This window comes from Metopolophium dirhodum, chromosome 1 (assembly GCF_019925205.1).
Source record: "Metopolophium dirhodum isolate CAU chromosome 1, ASM1992520v1, whole genome shotgun sequence".
In the NCBI taxonomy this organism is placed as follows: Eukaryota; Metazoa; Arthropoda; class Insecta; order Hemiptera; family Aphididae; genus Metopolophium; species Metopolophium dirhodum.
The window spans coordinates 44549286-44572604 of NC_083560.1; the positions used below are offsets into that span (position 1 = coordinate 44549286).

Below are 23319 nucleotides of genomic sequence, written 5' to 3' on the forward strand. Positions count from 1 at the left end.
CGCATTCTTATATTCAAAATGTACAATAATATTAATTTTATTCAATATAATATGCAATAATATGCATTTCATCCAAAATATGCAAAAACATGCAAAATAAAAATACAACCATTTATCTCATCATGAGGTGATTCGTGGACATTACTGACAAAATCAATAATCAGAAGTCGCAAAAAAAACATGCTTTTGCATATAAATCCTAGCCCTGTTGATAAGGGTTACAATAATACATGAGTACATGAGTAAGAAGCCACCCACTAATGGCATTTGACTGGGAGTTGTATGTAACTAGCTATACTTATATATACTGATTTAGTTGATATTAGTTCCCTAGGACGTCACGGTACCAGCTCCTTTTTAAGCGACGCCTGGTGTTGCCAGGTAATGTTTGGATGGATAGGTTTTTAATGAGTGGGTTTTGGTGTGTTTGCAGCCGGGCATGAAAGATTTTGTAGAAGCGTATAGCTTCTTCTATCACAGTTTTTATTGACAGGTCATTATGTATAGTGTAATTCGAAACAAAGGGTGGAGCATTAGTAATTTTCCGAAGAGCAACAGTCTGAAATTGCTGAATTTTGTTTGTATTGGACGCTTTTGCTGTACCCTATAGTTGGAGACCATATGTCCATAGAGGGTTGAGTAATGTTTTATACATAAGAACTTTAATTTTTAAACTGGAGTGTTTGTTATTTGTAAATAGCGTTCGTAGTCTGCGAAGACGAGCGTTTAAGGCAAGTCTTTTTATACGGATATGGCTATTCCAAGTGAGGCGCTTATCCAAGTTAAGTCCAAGATATCTAACTGAGTCAGATGTGGGAATAGAATATATTTTAAGAACACTTATTGCATATATATTGTCTGTTATTAATTTAAAGTACACTTGGTTATTTCAAACTATTTCATATTTTAGAATATAGCATAGAGTTATAGTTATCAAATATTATTTTACAGGAAATCGATGTTTTGTAAAATTTTTTTATGAGTTATCAAATATTATTTTACAGGAAATCGATGTTTTGTATAATTTTTTTATGCGAATAATCCTAATACTCCCAATGGTCAACCAGTTCCGCTTCCTACTTTTCTACAACTGAAATACTGTACTCAACAACCAGTAATCTACAACATGCGTTTATAAACTAAAAATTAACACTTAAATTCAATGTTATAAATTGTAATAAGTAAACAAAACAATTATATGGATCGAAAACAAAAGTTGTTGTGAAAGACAGAAGAAAAATGAACGTAGTCATCAATAATAGATATAATCAAAATAAAAAAATAATATACTAATATATTTTGACTGTCAATCGGCTTGATTATCTTATCATTTATTAAACAATATTGATTTTTTACTATTAACCTAACACAAAATGTTAACATAAATTACTGTAATTCATTGCTGCGATATTTGGACGCCCCAAAATCCTTTACAAAATGGATACACTTCTGGATAAACCAGGGCATATACCAACAGTAACATACTTATAAATTAGGTATAAGTTATAAGCAAAATTAAACATTGAATTACCTACTTATTTAAAATAGTTGCAACTTCTTTGTACATAAAGAATATTTTATAAGTAAGCTGCTACTGTAAATATTGTTATTACATTTTAGGAACTCAAAAGACATCTGACTTCCTATAACTCTTTTATATTATTATTACCTTAGTAGTTGTTTAACACTGGTAGTACATCTGTTTCAATGACTGTTTGGATATTGACATCAGCAATTACTGTAGGAATTTAAAAATACTATTGAAAATGAAAATTTAACTAGAGATCAAGAAGCATATTTACTTAGAGAGTCCGATACTTGTGTTTTCTACAAACAAATTATTTAATCAAGATATAATCACCATAATTATCAATTGATGCACGAAACACAAACAACTACGAAATAAAAGACAGCTTCGTTTGGGCGTTGCCGCGTTGGACGCTTGATCGATTGACCACTTACAGTCTGGCCATATTTCGAAAACCAAAGTCCACGACTGATGAGAATGAAAACCGCAGTGTCTTACCCACGATTAAAGATAGTACTATCTATGATCGTGTTTGGAACCATAGATAATATAAAAATTATCTATTGTCTATTATCTATGTTTGGAACCAAGTCCGATTGCCAAATTCTGACTATCGTTTCCTGTATACATTACTACCTACGAGATTAAAAATAAAATTGCAAAATAAAGGTGCCCTTTCGTCCTGATACTTTTCGCAGGTGAATTTTGTACAAATCCTCAGGTAGGTATTCAATACTAAAATTGCTACATTTTTCTGATGATGGATTATACAAAGAAGAAAAAGAAATACTCAGCTTTGTACACAAAATATATTAAATAATATTAGTTTATTATCTTAATTTATACTAAAAGAAACAACAAATTAATGAAATACTTTAATTATATTTCATCACTGTTAAAATTTCAGATTGTGAACATGAACGAACTTCAAGACCTAGTACTAGTCAAGGCGGAGGGAGATACTCAGATCGTCGTGGCTTTAATAAAAAGGTGACATTTGAAGCAAACAACCGTGTAGATTATCATTTTTGTAAAAGTTGGGATGGTACAAATGACTTGTTTCGTAATCAACTGAAATTTGAATTTTCAAATCGGAATGGACTACCTGTTTGACGGTATATATTCAATTTTTGTTAGTTGTTACTATTTCTAAAATCAAATAATAATAAATGTGGACATTTAATAAATCTTTTCCCCAAAATAATCATCTCCCTAGTGGCGAATACAAAAAATTATCTTGGTCTTTAAAAATAAGTAGTACTGGGTGGTATTCAGTATTTGTAAGTTCTAATCTTTAATATGTCCATTGTACATGTTTAAATTATAATTATTCTGGTTTTAAGGTGCCAAATTTTGAAGATAGTGATGAAGTCTTAAAAACAATACAAACTTATATCACACCGGTTGTGTTTTATCCATATAATGTATGCTATTTCTATACCATTTGTATACCTACTTTTAGAATTTATTAATATAATCAATATTTATTTTACAGAAGCAATATTTTGATCATGCATTAAGATTTCTTATTGATGATAATAAAGTTGCTAAAGTATTGCACAACGCTAGTTAAAAGATAACACAAAGAGATGATCAAAAAGTAAGTTGAAATTATGCAGTTGTAGCCATATGATAGAGTTTTTCAATTTATTTTAACATGAATATTTGTACTTGGTTAACTTTAAAAGTATCATAATTTTGCCTCCACATGGTCCTACATCATTCGCACCAGTATCTAGTGAAGTAAAAGAGAAAATTGTAAAGGCCATGGCCTCTATCGTTATAATCCTAGTAACAAGGGTTTGGATTTGTCAAAATTGTATGCATGTCCATGTAAGTGTTAGCGAGGAACATCAAGACCGATGTTTTTATAGTACTAGCGTTAACAGTATTATGATTATTTTTGGTGTATTCTAAACCTCTAAGGTAAGATGCATATAACTCTAAAGTAAGTATATCATCTTACCTGATTTAAATTTCAAATTAAAATACATCAAGAGTCTTAAAATGGCTATGATAAAAAAAATTTTCTATTTGAGATGTAATTGATGTTTCATTATACATGAACCTTATACACATTATAACATAATTATAATAGCATGTAATTTATTTATGAGTAATGGTAGTTTTATTGGCAAATAGCGTTATATTTCAATTTTAATTTATGCATTTAATTAAACAAAATATTGAGTTGTTCCTTATGTGTGTTAGATGTAAGATGTAGCTATAATAATAATAAATATTATACCTTACCTTAATCTAATTTAGTACTCGAAAACAGGTAAAAAATAATTTATAGTTATTAATTGTTTTCAGGATAACTCAGAAGTGACGTCTCGTTACAGTGTGGTTGTTGAATCCAAGTTTAAAATGCCAATTAACTTGGGCAATAGTTACCCAATACCAAAGGGCCATTATCCTGAATTGCCAAATCCAGTAATGACTATGGTAGAATCATTTCTCGCCCAATACTATGAACTATACGATAACCAAGTGTTATAGACAAATGGTCTCAGAAGCTTACAGTAAAAATGCCACATTTACATTATCCAGTTGTTTTCTACCAAAAAGTAGGTATATAATATGAATAACCAAAAACAAAATCCATTTAACTAATTTTAATTGTGTTTAATTTTAGGTAGTTTATCGCTGTACCTACCTGAAACTAGAAACTTTTTGAAGTCCAAGCAACATTGTTTATTACATAGAGGCAGGCAAAACATATAAGACTTTTAGAAAATTTACCTAAAACCATGAATGATCTTGGTTTATATATAGTTTATGTTCCATTGGCAACTGTGAGTATCTTGTTTTATTTTAAGAAGATGTCAGGAAATGTTCTTTAAATTATTTTTGAGACAATATTTAAGCAAATTGATATGTCTTATCATCAAAAAATAATTTCTATCGTTTTTGTAAGGTAGTTTTACTCTAAGATAACTCAAAATCATAAAATAAAATGTTTCTGCTTAAATGCATTTTGTCTGTGTTGCACGTGGTCCAGAAAAAGAAAACATTAACTACCATACTTATCTTCTCGTTGATTTTAAACTTCCTTTGACTATCAAACTTGTATAATTCTTTGCATATTTCTGAGATTTCCCCTTCTGCCTCCCACATTAAATTGTGTATTATTTAATTTCCTTCTTCCAGTTTGGCTTTTTTAGAAATCAAATAGCTTTTGCACAGTTTGTCTTGTTTAGTGAGTAATGGCCAAAAGTATCCTTCGAGATTACTCTCACAGCTGTAGACAATTTAGCAATTTAGCATTGTTGAAAAAGTTATGGTCAAATCCGCAACCAACTTTAACAGCTAAAAGTTTTTGTCGTATAGTGTTAACACATGGCAAAGATAATATTTTTTTGTCTCTCAAAAACCTGTATCCGCTCGGTGACCTAATTAAAATTAAATAAAAATGTCTTCAGTTTACCAAATGTGTGGCAAAAAGGTTTATTAGTTATTTACAAAATAGTGTTTATTATTACAAACCTGATTTGAAATAAGAGACATAGAAGCATCCAATTTTAATTGTTTTCCTATTTTTAGCATTTTTCAATCCTGCCGCTGAAAATATTTCTTGAACAAGTTCTGATTGACACTTCAAAATTCCAGTATTTACGAATATTTCTGAAAGGTTTGAATCGTTAATTTTTTCATTTCATTTTTACAGTTAATTAAATTTTGCTATAATTTATTTATTTTTTTTGCCCTGTAACACTTCATTGATAATATTTTCTTGGCTTTTTTTAGTGTTCTCTTCATATTGGGAGAAGAAAAGTTCTTGTAAATTTTCAATTTGAAAGTCTTGCTGTCTTCTTTTCAATACAAAACAGAAACCTCTTGGACACATATCACTAAACCAATTATATAACATAAGGTTTGGTTATATTTGTTATTTTGATAAATATTTTATGATATTTATACTAATATTTATAAAGCGTAGTATTTTTAAATTAAAATTACCTTTCATTTTCTTAAAAGATGTTTAAGCTTTTAATATGATGTCTTATAAATTGCTTGTAAATATAGCTTCTTTGTGCTCACCAAAACTATTTAATGACTGTGTCACTCTTAACGTGTTTATTATTTGCTTACAGTGTTCCTATGCATCTGTCAATATGGGTGGATGAAAATTCAAGATGGCATTCAAACTCATTATGAAAACTAAAAATAATTCGTCGTTTTCACCTTCTACTGTGGTTATGGTAATTTACTTCTAAATAAATCAATTTTCGTGTTCGTACTTCAGAAATATAATTGCCCTGATCCTGTAGCATCCGTACTCTGAGATCAACTGTTTTTATATACATATTACATACAATCTAGGTGTCAATTGCCATAGCCTTGGCACGTGTGTTTCCATTCGACGGATAAACTAGCTGTTGGATAGAAGTATGACTGCCAAGGCTAGAGCACAAAGATTGCTTGGCATACGAGTGTAAAAACATCTAGCCTTGTCATTAATATTACATTAGAGGTGCCACTAGTTCGGAATAATTAGATTATCTGATATATGTACATGGAGTCAGTCAGCTGTATTGAGATAAAATTATTGCTTGACCTTACCAACCAATAAATAATCATGTTGTTTTCTTTTGCTTCATAAACAAAAATTGCCATAGTTTAAAGACATTACAGATTATATAAATATAATACAATTTTTTAAGTAAAATATAACTTTCAGTTATTTTGTAGATATTTGTAACATAAAAAAAAAATTATAATAAAATGAATTTTGTGTTCATAATAATTATGCCTTGTGTTTTTATATTTTAATTTACGCTTTTACTAGAATGTAACCTTGTTAGTCGTCAACTGAACTGTGAACTGTTACTTTAATTTTATTGACAAATGTTTAATTTATTAAAGACAACAACATCTGGGAGAGGTTAAATTTTTACAACATAAACAGTTTAATATAAGTTAGGTATATGCATTTTTAACTTGAAAAATTTGAATTTATATTTTACCTAATGTCAATTTTGTGGGCTGTAAGAAATTACAGAAAATAAGTATAAGCCCACTGATTGATATATCTACCATTATTATTTTCAATGTTACATATTTTAATGGTTAGTAGGTATTATTAGCCATTAAGGAATATTAAATTGAAATAAAATAGAAAAATTTAAGCAAACGACTTTTAACTAAGTCAACAATAATAATAATTTTGAAAATTGTTAATATTTTTATGTATGTATTATAATGTATATTATATCGTCTGTTCTTAAAGTGATATATTTGTCTACTGTAGTTGCTTAGCATAAAGATAATACATAAATTTCTATTTATCTAAAATTCTTTTTTTTTTTTTAAGTAAGAACACTTTAATTTTATAAAAGTAGTGGAATTATACGAGATAGTGTATAAGAATCAAGACAAAAAAGGAATATAATTAAAAATATAATACATCATCATGTAGTTGTATTTTATATATAGATGATGTACAACAATAAATTATTATTGTGTACATTTATTTTTATATTAATATACAAACAGTAGACTTATCCATGAAAAAATTCCAATAATATAGCATTTAAAAATGTAATAGATTTATATTTATTAAAATAATTAAATAAAAATAAATAATATTAAGAGAGACAATATATTTATTGTAGTTTTTATTAAATAAAATAACTATAACATAACCATAATGTATGAACATTAAATGCAATATCAATAGTTATATTAAATGATAATACATTTGCTGTATAATGAACTAAGTTTGTAAATTGTAATAATATTATTGAAAACTAATAATTCTTTCCATCAAAACCTTTCCAGGATAATTCTACAAAGGAACCAGGCAACTAGGTTTTTTTTAACTAACCTAACATATTTAGATAAATATACATAAACATTACAAATCTTTTAATAATAATAGAATGATGAAATTATTAAATTAAAAGATGTTGAAAAAAAATTACTTAGTTATTTAATTAAAATTAAATCTCAATAGCATTCGTGAACTAACTTAGTTAGCTAAAAAATACATTTTTATTTCCACAATATTTGAAATACTATTGTTGTCCTCTTAGGATATAAAACATGCATGAAGTGTCGTTACTTGATAGCTTTAATATTAGTTTGACTATAGGATTTAATTGATATTTTAATTTTAAGTTATTTAAAATATGTAATGTTTTACTATTTTACAAAAATGAATTCAACCATCTCAATACCAAATTACTATAATAATAAAAGAAACTACCGACCTACTATAACCATAACAACAATAATATAATATATATTTAATATAGGCATATATCATTGAACTCAAATTGAATAGATAAATCCCAGTGACCTACTCAAAAAAATGTGGCCAATACACTCTGTTGTACGAATGTATATTAGGTAATTTTGGTGTTGTGTTTAGTTCAATAATATTATACCATTGTACCTGAAAAAAAATTCAGAGTGAAGACGGTCTGTCAGCACTATATTAATAATTTATATATTATAATAATATGATCCATTTATATTGCTATTAAAATACGTAATATATTTTACTAATAGTATTAATACTATTATACAATAGGTTGAATTAATTTTTACAAAAACATTGCATTTAAAAATGAGTGGTGTATATAAAGTTACAATAAAAATATAACATAAATGATAAGTAAAATGGCTTAGATTTTTTTCAATAGTATCTTTTCTGATAAAAAAGTGGATATAGTTGGTACTTTTTTTGATGTGTGTTAGGTAGGTAAAAAATACTTACCTAATAGTTTTCAAAATGGGAAAATAATAAAAAAATTAAGAAAAACGGCAATTTTCACACAAATTTTATTTTGTTTTTTGGTGTAACTCTAAACTAAATTACTGTAGATATCTACATGAAAACATCAATGAATGTTTATTATAGCAGTTTCTATGCATCATACAATTTTTTAATATTTTGATTTGTTTTGAGCTGTCAACTGACATATTAATTTACCTATTTTTAAAATTTTTTTTTTATAAGTGTCAAAAAATTGTATTCTTTGGGTCAAAAAGCTTGACAAATTACGTAACGAAATCACATTTTTAGATTCTGAGTGAAACAATGCATGTATTGGTTATACAATAATGCGTGTTTTTTTATTTTTTTTTTTATTTTTGTGTCTGTCATCAGTGATTAAATGCATAATAAATTATTAGCATTTAAAGTACAAATATTGACAAAATACGGAAAAATCACAAAAAATAACAAATTATTTTGAGTTGAGTGTTTATAAAACTTTTTCTTTTTAAATCTAAGATTTAAAAATGTAATATAAAATTATCCATAAGTTTGTCTACCTTTATTAAAAAAAAAATGTCTACTAAAAATTCAAATTAAATTTTTATGAGCGTTTGAAATTTATATTTTTACAACATTTGATATACACTCGATTTCTCATGTAACGATACTTGAAAATTTCACTGAATATTTATATTAGCATTTTATATACACGATAACATTTTGAAAATATTTGACTCTTTTTGAGCTGTTTATGGACATTGTCAGTTTTTAATTTGTTTAGTTTTTTTTTCTTTAATTATAAATTAATTTTATTTGTTGGATAAAAAAGCGTGACAATTTAATGCAAGGCTCCTGGTATATTGTTACAATAGTGACGATTTTCTTATATTGTTGTAATTAAAAAACGTATGACTGTAGATACTTGAAAATTTCACTGAATGTTTATATTAGCTTTTTCTATACACAATATTACGATAAAATTTTGAAAATAATTTTACTCTTTTTGAGCTGATTACGGAAAATAATTTTTTTAGTTTTTTTTTATAAATATCAATAAAATTTTATTTGTTTGGGAAATAAGCGTGACAATTTAATACAAGGCTCCTGGTATATTGTTACAATAGCAGTTGAAAAATATTAAATATGCATACCTAGTTACAATTTTTTTTTATAAGCATTTAAAGTTCAAATTTTTACAAGATTTATCAAATTTAAAATTTAATAATTATTTTGTAGTTAAAAATGTATAAAATGTTCAACTTTTATAGCTAAGGATTGAAAATTTAAAACAAAGCTCCACATAAATAGGTTTTATATAAATTACTTTATTCACAATAATATCATCAAATATACTTTGTAATATCATAGGCTGACTGACCGTTTTCGCTCAGAATCGTTTTTTTTATCCTATGATATTATATCATTAAATTCAAATTTAACAACATCCATTACAGTGACCCATTTATAACCTTCTGTACAGTAGAGCAACATCTACTTACCCACCATTTTTGAGTTAGAAATTCATAAATTGTTTTCTTTTTAAATCTAAGATTTAAAAATTTATTACAAGAATCCTTATAAGGTTTTTTACCTCAACAAAAAAAAAATGTTTACCAGAAGGTCAAATTAAATTTTTATGAAAGTTCAATTTTTCACTCTATTTATTATATTGCAATTTTATAATTTTGTTGTCATTAAAAACTATTAATTAAAGGCAGTGATTAGAAATTTTATAAATTGTTTATTTTACTATTTTTTATAGGTACATGATAACATTTTGAATTGTTTTGAATTATTTAGACCTTTTCAATTTTAATTTTTTTTAGTTTTATTCTGTGAATGTCATTAAAATTTTATTCATCGAGTCAAAATACTTCCAAATTTAATACCATCCATTACAGTGACCCACTTGTAATCTACTGTACAGCAGAGCGACATCCACTTACCCATCTTTTTATAGTTTAGAATTAAAAATGTAGTACAAAATTTTTCATGAATAATTCATACTTTAACCAAAAAATATATCACACATTTTTTTTCATGGTAACAATATAATAGTAGTATTAGTAATAATAGTATATTATAAAATAATATTTATGGATTACTATTTCAATGTTTATAAATTAGGTATAAATGATAATATTGGTATTATATTATCGGTTAATTTATCACTTATCGATTCAGTCCCCGTAGTTGAACATTACTTATTTATTAGTATTCGGTACAATAAACCAACTTTAAAACTTCTCTTGCTGTAAATGTATGATACATATACATTATATATACATATTCACTTTTAGATATGACAGACATTTTTTTTTTCATATGAATGAAGAATATTTCAAGAAAATAATTTTTATGAAATTTGAAAAGCCTAACTTATTAAAATATATACTTAGTGATCGATTCCGCCGAGAGCATCGAAGCCCCGAAAATCCTCAACAACCCAAATCAGTAAATCATTTATTATAACAAACCCTTGGACCTCGATGAAAAAAACAGAATTATATAGCAAATTTTTTCAAAAAATAAACGAGCCTAAAGCTGTAAATTTAAACCAATATCGTATATTTTTCCTAAACATCACCACTATACCCATAAGTATTGAATCTGTGTCTAGTTATTAGGTAAGTCAATGCAGACTGAAAACATGTTCTGTTGAAGTCTTTATCAAACAATTAAAAAAAATATATGAATATATGAATACGAGACAAGTTTTGTTGCAAAGGACTCCTGCACTACCATTATAATAATAATATATTAATATATAAATAATATAATACGCACTCTTAATGGTTATATTATTTAAGTGTAATATGATACAATTTTTAAATATTAAATTATTATATTATGATTGACTTCAGACAGTTCAGTGTTCTGGTTTTCAGAGCTTTTATAAACAAAATTTCATTTTTTCAGTTTACCTATTAGATATTGTTTATTTTCATAATTATTTTTCTATTGTATCAGACATTCAGTTACCACACGACGAAAATCTTTCAATATTTCAACTTCACGGTTACGTTTGGTTTTTTTACGTCCGGAATTATCGAATCGGTCAGAATGCGTGTCGGACCTTAGTGATGTCGTTTTTACATATACAGCATGGCAACTGTACAAGTACAATGTTACTAAACATAATGTGTTTGTTATGTTATTAAACAATAATAAAATGGCAGCGTAAGGGTCCAGTCCATATCTTAGTATAATGTATTATCATAGCCAGTAGAGTACAGCCCGGTCCTATAAAAATTGGATCGGCCCAGACCAAATATTTAAGACAATTTGTCGAACCGGATTAGACCATTTTAAGAAATACGAACAAATCGTTAGCAATAAATTGACAGATAATACTTTTTTTTCCAAGTATATAAATTGATTAGCCCGGCCCAAAAGAAATATCCATTATTACATTCTAATATAAAAAAGACCGGACCGGACCATACCAGTTATATTAAAAAACATACTAACCAAACCTAACCCATTATAATATGACTGTGCACCGAACCGAACACCTAAACCAAGAAATTGGCAAGAATATAAAATAATTTTGACCAGACTGGACAGATCCCGGTCTGGTCCTGGTTGACGCGGGACCGGGCTGATCTCTAATAGCCAGTATCGGTCGTCCCCTTACGCTGACATTTTAATTCCTTAATGTGATCAAATTACATAATGGGGGCACTATTGCAATAACCTTGTATATTTAAACCATGATGCACATCATAAAGAATTTATTAGTTTTTTATTATTATCATATAAATGGTGATACTTATATGAATAATTACTATACATATAACGTGTTTTCAATATCGAATTGTCCTCTATCGAATATATATTAATATGTGTTTCCAATACAATACGACTTCTGTACAAAGAGATATAACTGTTTTAAAAAATACATTCGAATTTTTTATACATAATACGTACCTATATAGGTAATATAATATCAATGCAAGCGTTTTATTACGATTCACTGTCACTGCCTACGAAAAACGATTGTATGTCGGGCGTCTGCATAATAAGCTAAATCCTCAAATGTCCATAAAGCCATAATAATCCATTGGGAATATAAAATATATTCTGGCCAAGTATATTTATCATGGGTAAATAACATTTTATAATTTATTCAGTCGTGACACTTAACACTGAATAGGTAGGTACTTACAAAGTCGTACAAATCCCATAAATCGCAAATTAAATCTAATTCATATCGCAGCGAATATGTTGAATAGGACATTATATTATATCATGTTATGCTTCAGTAAAATATTAAAAAAAAAATTGTAAAAATATTTTTTTAACGTTATAACAAGAGAATAACTCAACAGTTAATACTTCCATAATTAATGATATATAAAGTATTTTATGGGAAGTGGCGCAACTATAATAATTACTTAGACACTGACATTTTCAATAAAAAATGTGTTCAATAATTAATGGTTGATGTAGGGGTGTAAAATAATCTAATAGGTACCTACAGCTTATTATTGAGCTTTCTTGTTTAATTTAGCTGACTTTCGATGAAGTCTGATTTTTTCTTTTTTAGCGTTATCTATAGAATAATTACGAGAGCAAATAAAATGCATCCTCGTGAATAAAAAAACCATACAGTAGATTGATAAAATTTTCATCGAATGTTTATATTACTATTTTCTGTACAAAGTAAAATTTTCATAATATTTTGACTGCAGAATTTCAGTGCAATATTTGTTTTTATTCTCCCAACATAGATACAACGCATTTATTTTAAATGGTTTTTTATGGTTTTTAAATAATCTTTATAGTTTTTTTTTATCACATATTACAAAATTTATCGAGGAAAATATTTGACATGTTATAATGAGTTTTATATTTTATTTGTATTTGACTTAAAAATGAAAAAAAATGTTTGTACTTTATTAAATGGACACCAAATTGTTTAGAGACAGTTTAAATCAAAAAAATATTATTCCCAATAATTTTTGTAATGGGGAATTGTATTCTATGATCACTCATTAAGTTTAAAAATGAAGATCGAGTGAATGCGTGTTATCTCGTATTTATGTGTGGGTTAGAGACAAATAGTGGGCTGACATTTTCTACAAATTATTATGATAATATTATTATAATGTGGGCTTAAAAAAAAAACAAAAATGTTAAGAAATAATGAATGGTTCGTATATTATCTTCGCTTTCGCTGAGACCATGTTATCATAGAAACGGAACGGGCGCTCATTGCGCCATGTAGCCTTGATCATATCCGCGGCTTTCTCCGCGATCATAATGACGACGGCGTTGCTGTTGGCGGAGACCGGCGTTGGCATGACAGACGCGTCCACCACCCGGAGCCTGGAGACGCCGAACACGTTGAGCTGTGGGTCCACCACGGCGGTCTTGTCCCAATGGGTACCCATCTTTGCAGTACCCGTCTGGCTGTTTAAGGACACGGTGTAGTGTCGCACCATGCATTCCCAGAAGTCGTCCGAGTGTCGCAGCACGGCACTACAAACGGGGAACGGTACGTCATGCAGACGGCTATCGAACTCGCGGAGAGGGTCGGTCTCGGCCAAATCCAACACAAACTTAATGCCCCTGACTAGCGTGTCCACGTCCTCTTTTGCCGTCAGGTAGTTGGCCACGATTTTCGGATCATCGAACGGGTCGGAACTCCGCAACAGTATTTCGCCTCGGCTCTTGGGCTTCAGCAATATCTGCAGATAAACAATAATGAAATGTTGATTATCTCCATAGGGCTTGGCAACGGCTGGGGTGGGTCGAGGTTCAGTTTGTACCCACTATTGTTCCCTATTGGACTCTGAATATTCTCAGTTTAGATTTAGACATTTAATTATAATAAAGTGAACAAATTTTCAGCTATAATATAGGTATATGCAATTATTATTTTATTTTTTAAATATCTAAAGAAAATAATTAAAATTAATTTACTAAAAAAATTATATTTCTCGAACAGCACGTCAAGTACGAACAAAATACCAAAAACAATATGTGCAATGAATAATCCGTGTTCAATTTCTACGTGAAACATTTAATGAAAAACAAAAAAATCGGAAAACAATTCAGGCAAGTACCTACCTATAGCATAAATTATTGTCGATATATAAAATATTTAAGTATGATGAAAATGTTTTGATTAAGCACACGTGTGTACCCACCCTATTAGTTATCGTGTCGACTCTGATATTATACTCTAAAAAATTTAAATCTGAAATTTTCGTTTTTCATATTTTTTTAAGACAATTTACTTACAGGTATAGCGGACCAAACGTCTTTGTTAAGAATCGATTTATACATTGAATCATAATACGATTCTTTTAGCCCGTGAGTTTTCCACGTTTTGAATCCATTAAGACCGGTAACGGTGGAACCAGACACTAAGTGCAACCCAATGTCTGGTTGCTCCTTTGATAGATTGCCGCCGGGTCTTGAATTTATAAAGGCTAATCCTTCAACACCGCCCATAATCGTTAGTACCCCTTTGCGTTCCGCTGCATAATTGTATACCGTATTGGCGGTTTCCGTTCTATTATGCGTTAGTGACACCTGTAAAACCAACGAAAGATCATGTGGTTAAATTATAATGAAGTGCAGTGTACTACTAGTGTCTATTACGACCGTCATTAGGTACAAAAGTTCTATAAGATAAAAATAAAATTATTTTTATTATTTTTAATTAATAAAGTATCACCTCTCGGTTGGTCAAGAACGTCAGTCCACCAAGTCCAATATGATCTTGCAGATTTTTTCCAACGTGGCTGGAATTGAAAATAACAGGTATACGCAATTCTGTTAGATGTTTTGCCGGACCTATGCCCGATAACATAAGGAGGTGCGGAGAACTGATAGGGCCCGCGGACAGCAACACTTCTTTGTCCACCCGAACGTAATACCTAGTGTTATTTTTCATCAGTTCGACACCGGTCGCATTGAGTGTTACATTATTAACAACAATACGTGTGACAATCGAGTTTAGGATCACGTGCAGATTTTTTCGCAGCCTGGCTGGTCTCAAAAAAGCCTTAGCCGTACTGCACCTCGAACCGTTTCTAATGGTTCCTTGTGGTACCATAAAACCCGTTTGACGTTGGCCATTGATATCGTGTACATCGTATCCCATTTCTTGTATGGCCTCCATGAACGCTTCGGCTAATGGGGTATTGGCCGACGCGTTCGACACCGTCAGATAGCCACCAGCTGAATGGTATGCAGTACTCGCTAAGGAGGGGTCTTTGTTGTCCTCAGATTTTTTAAAATATGGAAGCACGTCATTGTAACCCCAACCTGTAATACGACCATGTTTTGTCCAGTCATCAAAGTCAAATTGGTTTCCACGCGCATACAACATACTGTTTATTACGCTGGACCCGCCTAAAACTTTGCCCCGAGACCACCTACACCTTTTTTCATTCATAGCTGAAATATAATACAGTATAATATATTAAATTAATTACATATAAAATATTTAAATATGTATATAGTACAGTGTATGTATGTATGTATGTATGTATGTATGTATGTATGTATGTATGTATGCGTGTATGTATGTATGTACCTACCTATGTATGTTTGTATGTATATTATATGTACCTACTTTATCATGTCTATAGGAATTTTCAACATTTTAAGTACAATGAGGAATATCTTGTATGAACGCATAGTAGATATGCACAATTTAATGCAAAGTTAAAATTTCTTAGACTATGTTTTTTAATGATTATAGGATAAAATACATTTTATAAAACTTAAGACCAGATTCGCTGTAGGTAGGTACATTTCATATTTTAGAATAACTAACTTATAAGTATTGGGAAACTTAAAAGTTGTAGCATTTGTGTTATTTTAAAACTGTAGAAAAACTTTACAACATTTTTGGATCACTATGTTTATCAAAAGAGTACAACATTTAAATAATACCACATTATTGTAAGACCGAGATATTATAATATTACCTTAAGAAATTAAGAATATATTGAGTCTACAAATGTCCGTATATATTTATTTATAGTAGGGAGATACTTAAGTATTACTATGTATAATCAATGGTATTACTCACCCAAACACGCCGTATCTTGAGGTTCAGGTTTAAATTTCCAGTCAATATCGGATAGTTGCTGGTGAGCAGCCAACAAAGGCACTTCTGATAATGTCGTTTCGTGTCCACCAGCTTCTATAAGTAGTACACTCCAATAATCAACTTCACTTAATCTACTCGCCAGCACCGCACCTAAAAATTGTTCTGTTTTTATATCATATTGAACATAGAAAGGTATTTAACTTTGAAAAAATTATCGACACGATGTCGTGATAATAAATGTTACGGACGTAACAATACAACGCTGAACGCACGTATTATGATTGTATAAAATAACGATGTAATAAGTATTATTTTTACCTGCCGATCCACCGCCGACTATAACGAAATCGTAATGGCTCAAGATAGAATCCGCTGGAAGATCTTTGATCCCTGAAGCCGTATTATCTGTCACGTCACTACGGTTATAATAAATAACCGTGGCGTATAAAATGGCCAGAAAGTGCATGTTCCTTGCAAGCTTTGGAATGATTATCGTGAATACCTGATTCATTTTTTTTATTTCTTATTTTCACGTCACTGAAATGGCGTAAGCAGACCGTAAAAAAAACACTCCTTGTGTCTCAACTGACAATTGTATATGTTAGCACACTATGTTGTTGTTATGGCTTCACTTCTATATGATCTAAGGGCCGTACAAAAATATGATAAATTAGGTTATTATATTATGTTATCTATCTTAAGAATATACTTTCACTCTTAAGGAGATTCGATACCAATCGTTTTTAAAGAGTTCAATATAGGTAATTTTCTATGTGTGTAAATATGTGCATAGTACTTAAGTGATCATTAGTGTGAGTGACTGTGTTTAAAATAAATAGAGGAGCACTTCCGCACGTGCACGTGCATGTCAATAGGGCATTACACAGATATAAATAATTTTGTATTTTTTGGTCAAAAGTATAATAAGCTAGACAAAACTGCATGACTTTCAACGGTCGGATTTTAATTCTGAAAAAAGATCTTATTTACTTGATTTGTCGATTAGTGATCGATCGAGGGATTTTTTTCTAGTACTAAAATTTAAACTAAAAATACAGTTTTTAATTAAAATATCCCGAACTTTCATAACCAAAAGAAAAAATGCCCCGATAAATTACTAATAGAATAAACAACAATTTTCAGAGAATTTTTCAGAAATAGAATCCGATCACCCAAAGCCCCACACTGTTGTCTCGCTTTTTGGTCTCCATTACTATAATTTTTACATCGGTATCCAATCCCCTTAAGCCGGATTCACAGCTTGTATCTATTGAGATGTAGTCAATTCTTTCCTCTTTGTAAACTTGGTTGACTGCAAATTAGTTGTTACATGATATCGAAAAAGTAACGTCCAATCACAATACGATTTGATCGACACGATACGACATACAAGTATACAACACAGCTGTGAATCCGGCTTTAGGTTTTGATATTTTACAACGATACGTCTAATAATTGGTAGATAAGATAATATAAACAAATTTTTAAATAGGTACTTATATAATAATTATTAATTCTTACCAATCATTTCAACTTGCTGGTATACAGATAAGACAAATTATTTTGAATATAAAATTCAATACTATGAATAATAATTTTTATATGAAATAAACTTTTATTATAATACACTAATATCTACTTTCGAGAAGTATAATATTAATATACCTATAATATACCTATTAATATTTATTTCTCGACCAAATTTGATGAACATCCAAAGAAAAAACCTAGCTGGTATTATTATTATCATACGTTTATACCTACATTAAAATGAGGTTTAACTCGACCCTCGCAACCAAAACAAGAATATTGAAAGATTCACTTTTATAAAAAAAACTTTTACATTGTACCTTAAAAGATTGCAGTTAAGAAATTCTATGGTAACCTGTCATGGTATTTAGTGGCTGAATTATGTGCATGTGCTTTTAACGACATGGCTGTGCCACTGGTCATTAAAAATGAAATAGTAATATCTCCAAATAATGACGAAAGCTAATAAAAATTATTTACTTTACCTACACTACATACAAAATGCAAACGAATTTCTAGAAATAGATATTGATGATTTGATAATATGTTTAATATTGTGTAAATAATAAAAAATATTTAGACGATATTCCGTCAACGCACTTTTTCCGAAAATAGACTCTTTAGATTGGGGCGTAATAAAGATTTTTCAAATAGCAATATATTAATTTACAAAAACATTTGAACTATAAATATTAAATTATGTCACAGATTAAGGTGTAAAACTGTAGAAGTAATTGAGTCTATAACAACAAAACAGCTAAAGACCTAACATCTGAAAAACAATTCTTGCTATAAGTAATATTCGGTATAGAAAAATAATATCTTTAATACAAAAAGAAACGCTTACATCATTATAAATCAAATTGTATATCTCATATTATCAATATATAAAAACACTTTTAATATCTATAATGATGTTTAAATAGGTAATAAAAATTATCTATCTATAATTAAACGGAATTGTATTTCATGTTACGTCATAAAGTATATTTTATATCATTAAAATTTAAAACTGTTAATTTTTTTTAACTTTCATGTATTCAAAGTTAAAGTCAAATATTTGAAAATGTTTAGTAGGTACATAAAGTATATTTATGAAAACAAAAAAAGTTTTTCGGATAAATTATGTAAATATAGTAAAGTTTACTTTCTTATTGTTAATGTCTTTACTAAATTCAGTGTTTTTAGTAGCACGGTTTAAAAAATCAATTTCAGTTTTATATTTTACTCCGAGACTTAAGTAATTTTTCAAATAATTTTCATTGGAAATCTAGATTATCAATACAACGCGCAATAGATTGATGTTTTTAGGTGAAATAAATAAACAAAATAAATAATATTAGTTTAACGCACGGCGCGCGGCGTCGACGATGTTGAATTGTGTGATGACTGAGCGTCACGCTATTTTTTTACACTGCTGCCCAGACACATACACACTATAACACATACATTCAACGGTACCTACGTAAACATTCACATATTTTGAAAATTGCTTATTTTCCGTACAACTGATCGGCGCCAGGATCATTAACATGATCATTTATATCAAAAAGTCAATGAGAGTATTTCAAGCATATGAAATATTATAAAACGATATATTATAATTATACCTACCTATAATATTAAAGAGTCTACCATATAAAATAACAATATAAACGAAATATTATGTGCTGGTTATTTCGTTACAGCTAATTGCTAATACCTATTTTACAATTAGACACGTCATATAGCTGCTAACAAATGATCATTTTATTTGTGAATCGCGGTATTATTTTATATTAACTTATATTTAATAGTTATTCAATTTGATTTTAGAATATAATAGTATATTTTTGAAGGCCATTGTTCGATTTAATCGACCTGCGGAATTTTAGAACAAATCTATTTTACCGGACACATTTTTTTGAAACAAATTATATGTCTGAGTGCTTATTTTAAAAGTGTTTGAAAACATTTGCTGAAAATTACCGTTTAAAAGTCATTGAAATTTGATTGTAAATATTACAATGTATATGATTACGGCTTACTGAGGACGCCACCCGCATGTGTTGTCTCTGTTTTACAAATGTACACCATAGCAAAAACTGTTTTACGCGGGACAACTTTACTTTAATTTGAACGATAAGTTTATGCAAATTTTTTTTAAACATCTTTAAATTCAGCATACTAAAACAAGTATTTGTAGAAAATAAAATTCTGACATATTTGGCTTGTGCACGATGGAAAGAAACATTGCTACGCTTGTATGACTAGACATTACAATTTATTGTTATAAAATATTTGCAGGACCACTACAATAGCAGCTGGTAGTTCCTTACCATAACAATTACCCAGCACCAGAAATTCACTCACCGACCATTTATAAAAAAAATATTTTATCATTGCTGAGGGTCCTAAATCGATTTCGTGAAATTCGTAATTCTCAAATAAAATATCTCTTATTTTGTTTTTTTTTTCTATTGAAGCAAAAATGGAGTACAAAGGCATATTTTCCCTGCAGCATCCGACAGCTGTGGCTATTGTAGAAACGCCCACCATACCCCGGACTGGCGATGGCCCGATTGTCGCCGCAGGGAAGCCATACAAATACTTTTAGAAGTAACATTTCGAATTTAATTTTTATATTAAATAAAAATAAAAAAAAATCCTGTTGTATAGGTCCCTTCTATGGATGGTCGCAGACGCGTAGCCACGGATTGTTGATGGGGATAAAACCCACCCTTCACACACAACATTTCAGGCTATGCCACTGCATGGATGGTATTTATTTCTAACGTTATAATATAAAATATAATATGCAGTATAAGAACACGATGTTATAGGTCATGGTGTAATATTAGGGCTCGGATTCATATGTAATATTTTTTCTGAGAATAAATAAATAAATTTGGACAAGTGATAAATTCAGAGAGGCGAACACACGGACCTCAGTGGAATATTATAATACATTATAATGTTTGTTTTAATTTAATAATTGTGTTGTGCTTTGTCTAGCAACCGTTTGCGACCTTTAAAGACTAAATTGTGTTGAGGTAATGTCGATGAGGTCTTAAAAAGAACGGAAGTAAAACGATAATCGTATGATGGTAGCTCGTTATAAATTAAAACGACAGCCAAATTGAATATAAGACTTTTAGGGTCATTAGTTTGGAGTGTAAATGAGGGCAAAGCATTATAGGTTTTAGAACGAGTTACTAAAATACAATTGATATGACAAAGTTAAATATTGTGTGTAGGGCGGGTATTCACCGAAAAACAACTAAAATCGATGCCAATTCAATATTATTAAATTGACATAGTATGCAGTTTAAACATAAAAGTAATAATAATAATATTATATATTAGGTACAATAATAATAGTCTAAAATAGTACAATTATTTTACGACGTGGCTGGACATTGTTACTGTTGAGTATCTATATGGCTATATGAGTGATTGTATGTTAAGGTGAACTGTGCTACGTGTATTTAAATTATATTTCGTTTTAATTTATAGAGAACAAAATAGAAATGAAAAACACCCGTTGAAAACTTGAAAACGGGCGTGATGATGAAAATTTGTTTATTTTTATTATAATATGTAGAATATAGATATATACGAAACAAAAAAAAATAGTATAAAATGTGGGGTGGGATGTGGGTTTGAGTTAAAATGTAAATTTAAAGAAAGATTGACAGTAAAATACGACGAAAAACCACTAGTTCTACGAGTCAGCAAATTAAACTCGATAATAATTATAATAATAATAAAAAAACAATACACTCTATGATAAATGATAATATATAAAATAATAAAAATTTACGACGTACAAAACTACCAAAAACATTAAAAAGTATCAAAAAAATTACATATACCTATTATAAAGTAATATACTCACAAGTCAGAGAGGTCCAGCGCTTCAGCTACAGGTTATTGGTTGGATTCTGTGTGAAGTGGCTATAGTGTTGCATATGTGACGGATAGTTGCAAACAAAATCGTCTGGCGATCCCCAAAATGTAACGATGGCCATATTGGCCCATGCGCGCTACCTGTGCCATATCGGCAAACTTCGTCCGTCCAGAAATGTATCGTTTCCGCCAAAATTTAAAACGACCGGTTCCGCAAATCTAGGTATCTGCTAAGGTAGAATTATAATAATAAAATCTAGATATTTGTTAAAATGTTTTCATTTTCTCGTAGGTACTTATAAACGAGTGTGTTAGAATTTAAATAATATCATGTTGATTGTTTCTATAAAAATAATAATAATAACTACATATACTAACTAATAATACCTATAAAATAAGTCACTATATGTGTGCTAGACAGAAGGGCTGGTAACGCTTACAAAATAAGTTACTAAGGTCTATTGGCGTAACTATGGGGGGGGGCTTAGCCCTATTGGCCCCTCCAAAAATATCTCTTAACGATTTAGATATGAGCCCCCTATATGTATTATTTACAAAAAATAGTTTTGTTAGGTGGGATATTGCACTCTAGAATTGTAACATTATTTGTGCCTATGTATAGGTTACCTATACTTATAAATTATAATAGTTATATAATATTTTGTCATAGATTATATACAATTTATATTTAATATGATAGTAGGTACTACTTCTAATAGTAGTAAGTCATACCAAAAGTTACCTGTACATAAATACCTATATAATATTTTGTTTATTTATTTAACGTAATTAAATGAAACACACTAAACATGCTTCTAACACGATATGGAATATTTAAAGTGGCGATCTTTATTTCAATGTAAGTGTCCGTCTGGCCACTGTCAATATAAATGTTTAAAACTATAAAATATATAGTTTGGGGTAGTTTATAAAACTTTTGATTAAAGTGCGAATCAAACGATTCACAATTATTAGTAGTTCAACACAAACTTTCCGCCATGATTGGTCATTTTCTGAGGAATTTTTAATTTTCGTGTAGGTACGTAAGTTTCTAAAAAATAATCAGTATATTGTGAATATACTTGGTGTAACAGAAAGACCTGACAAATCACATCAATTTTGTTCTAATCAATATTTTTATTTTTTTTTTTAATATATAATTTATTGCCTCGACCAACGTCCGTTAAACGTAAAATTGGAGGAAAATTTTTATATCAGGTAGTCTAGAAAAATCGGTGTAATTGACGAACTTTATATTTTACGATCGTTATTGTCTAGTAAGCGTAGTTTGTGTGTGATACTGATACATTGTGCGTGTGTGCCGTATCAACCATAGTGAATACCTACCACAGTAATAGATCGTGTAATTCCAAACAAAATGCAAAATCAATCGAGTAGGTATTAAAATATTTTTATTTATATTTACGTTCCACTATAACGTTATTGTTTTCGGCCGGATTTCTAAAAATATTGATTGGTTGAGATATCATGATAATATACTTATTACACACTGTAGCTGTAATTATCTGCAGATTATGATTGGATATTATAATTTTATACCGGTAATTTATA

General features: G+C 29.2%; 2 pseudogenes; one reads left to right on the forward strand and one right to left on the reverse strand.

Annotated features, from left to right (window-relative positions):
* The first annotated feature begins 751 nt into the window (after positions 1-751).
* On the forward strand, positions 752-6140 carry LOC132939320 (uncharacterized; annotated as a pseudogene).
* A 7253-nt stretch (positions 6141-13393) lies between these two features.
* LOC132939328 (glucose dehydrogenase [FAD, quinone]-like) lies at positions 13394-22747 on the reverse strand (annotated as a pseudogene).
* Positions 22748-23319: the final 572 nt, after the last annotated feature.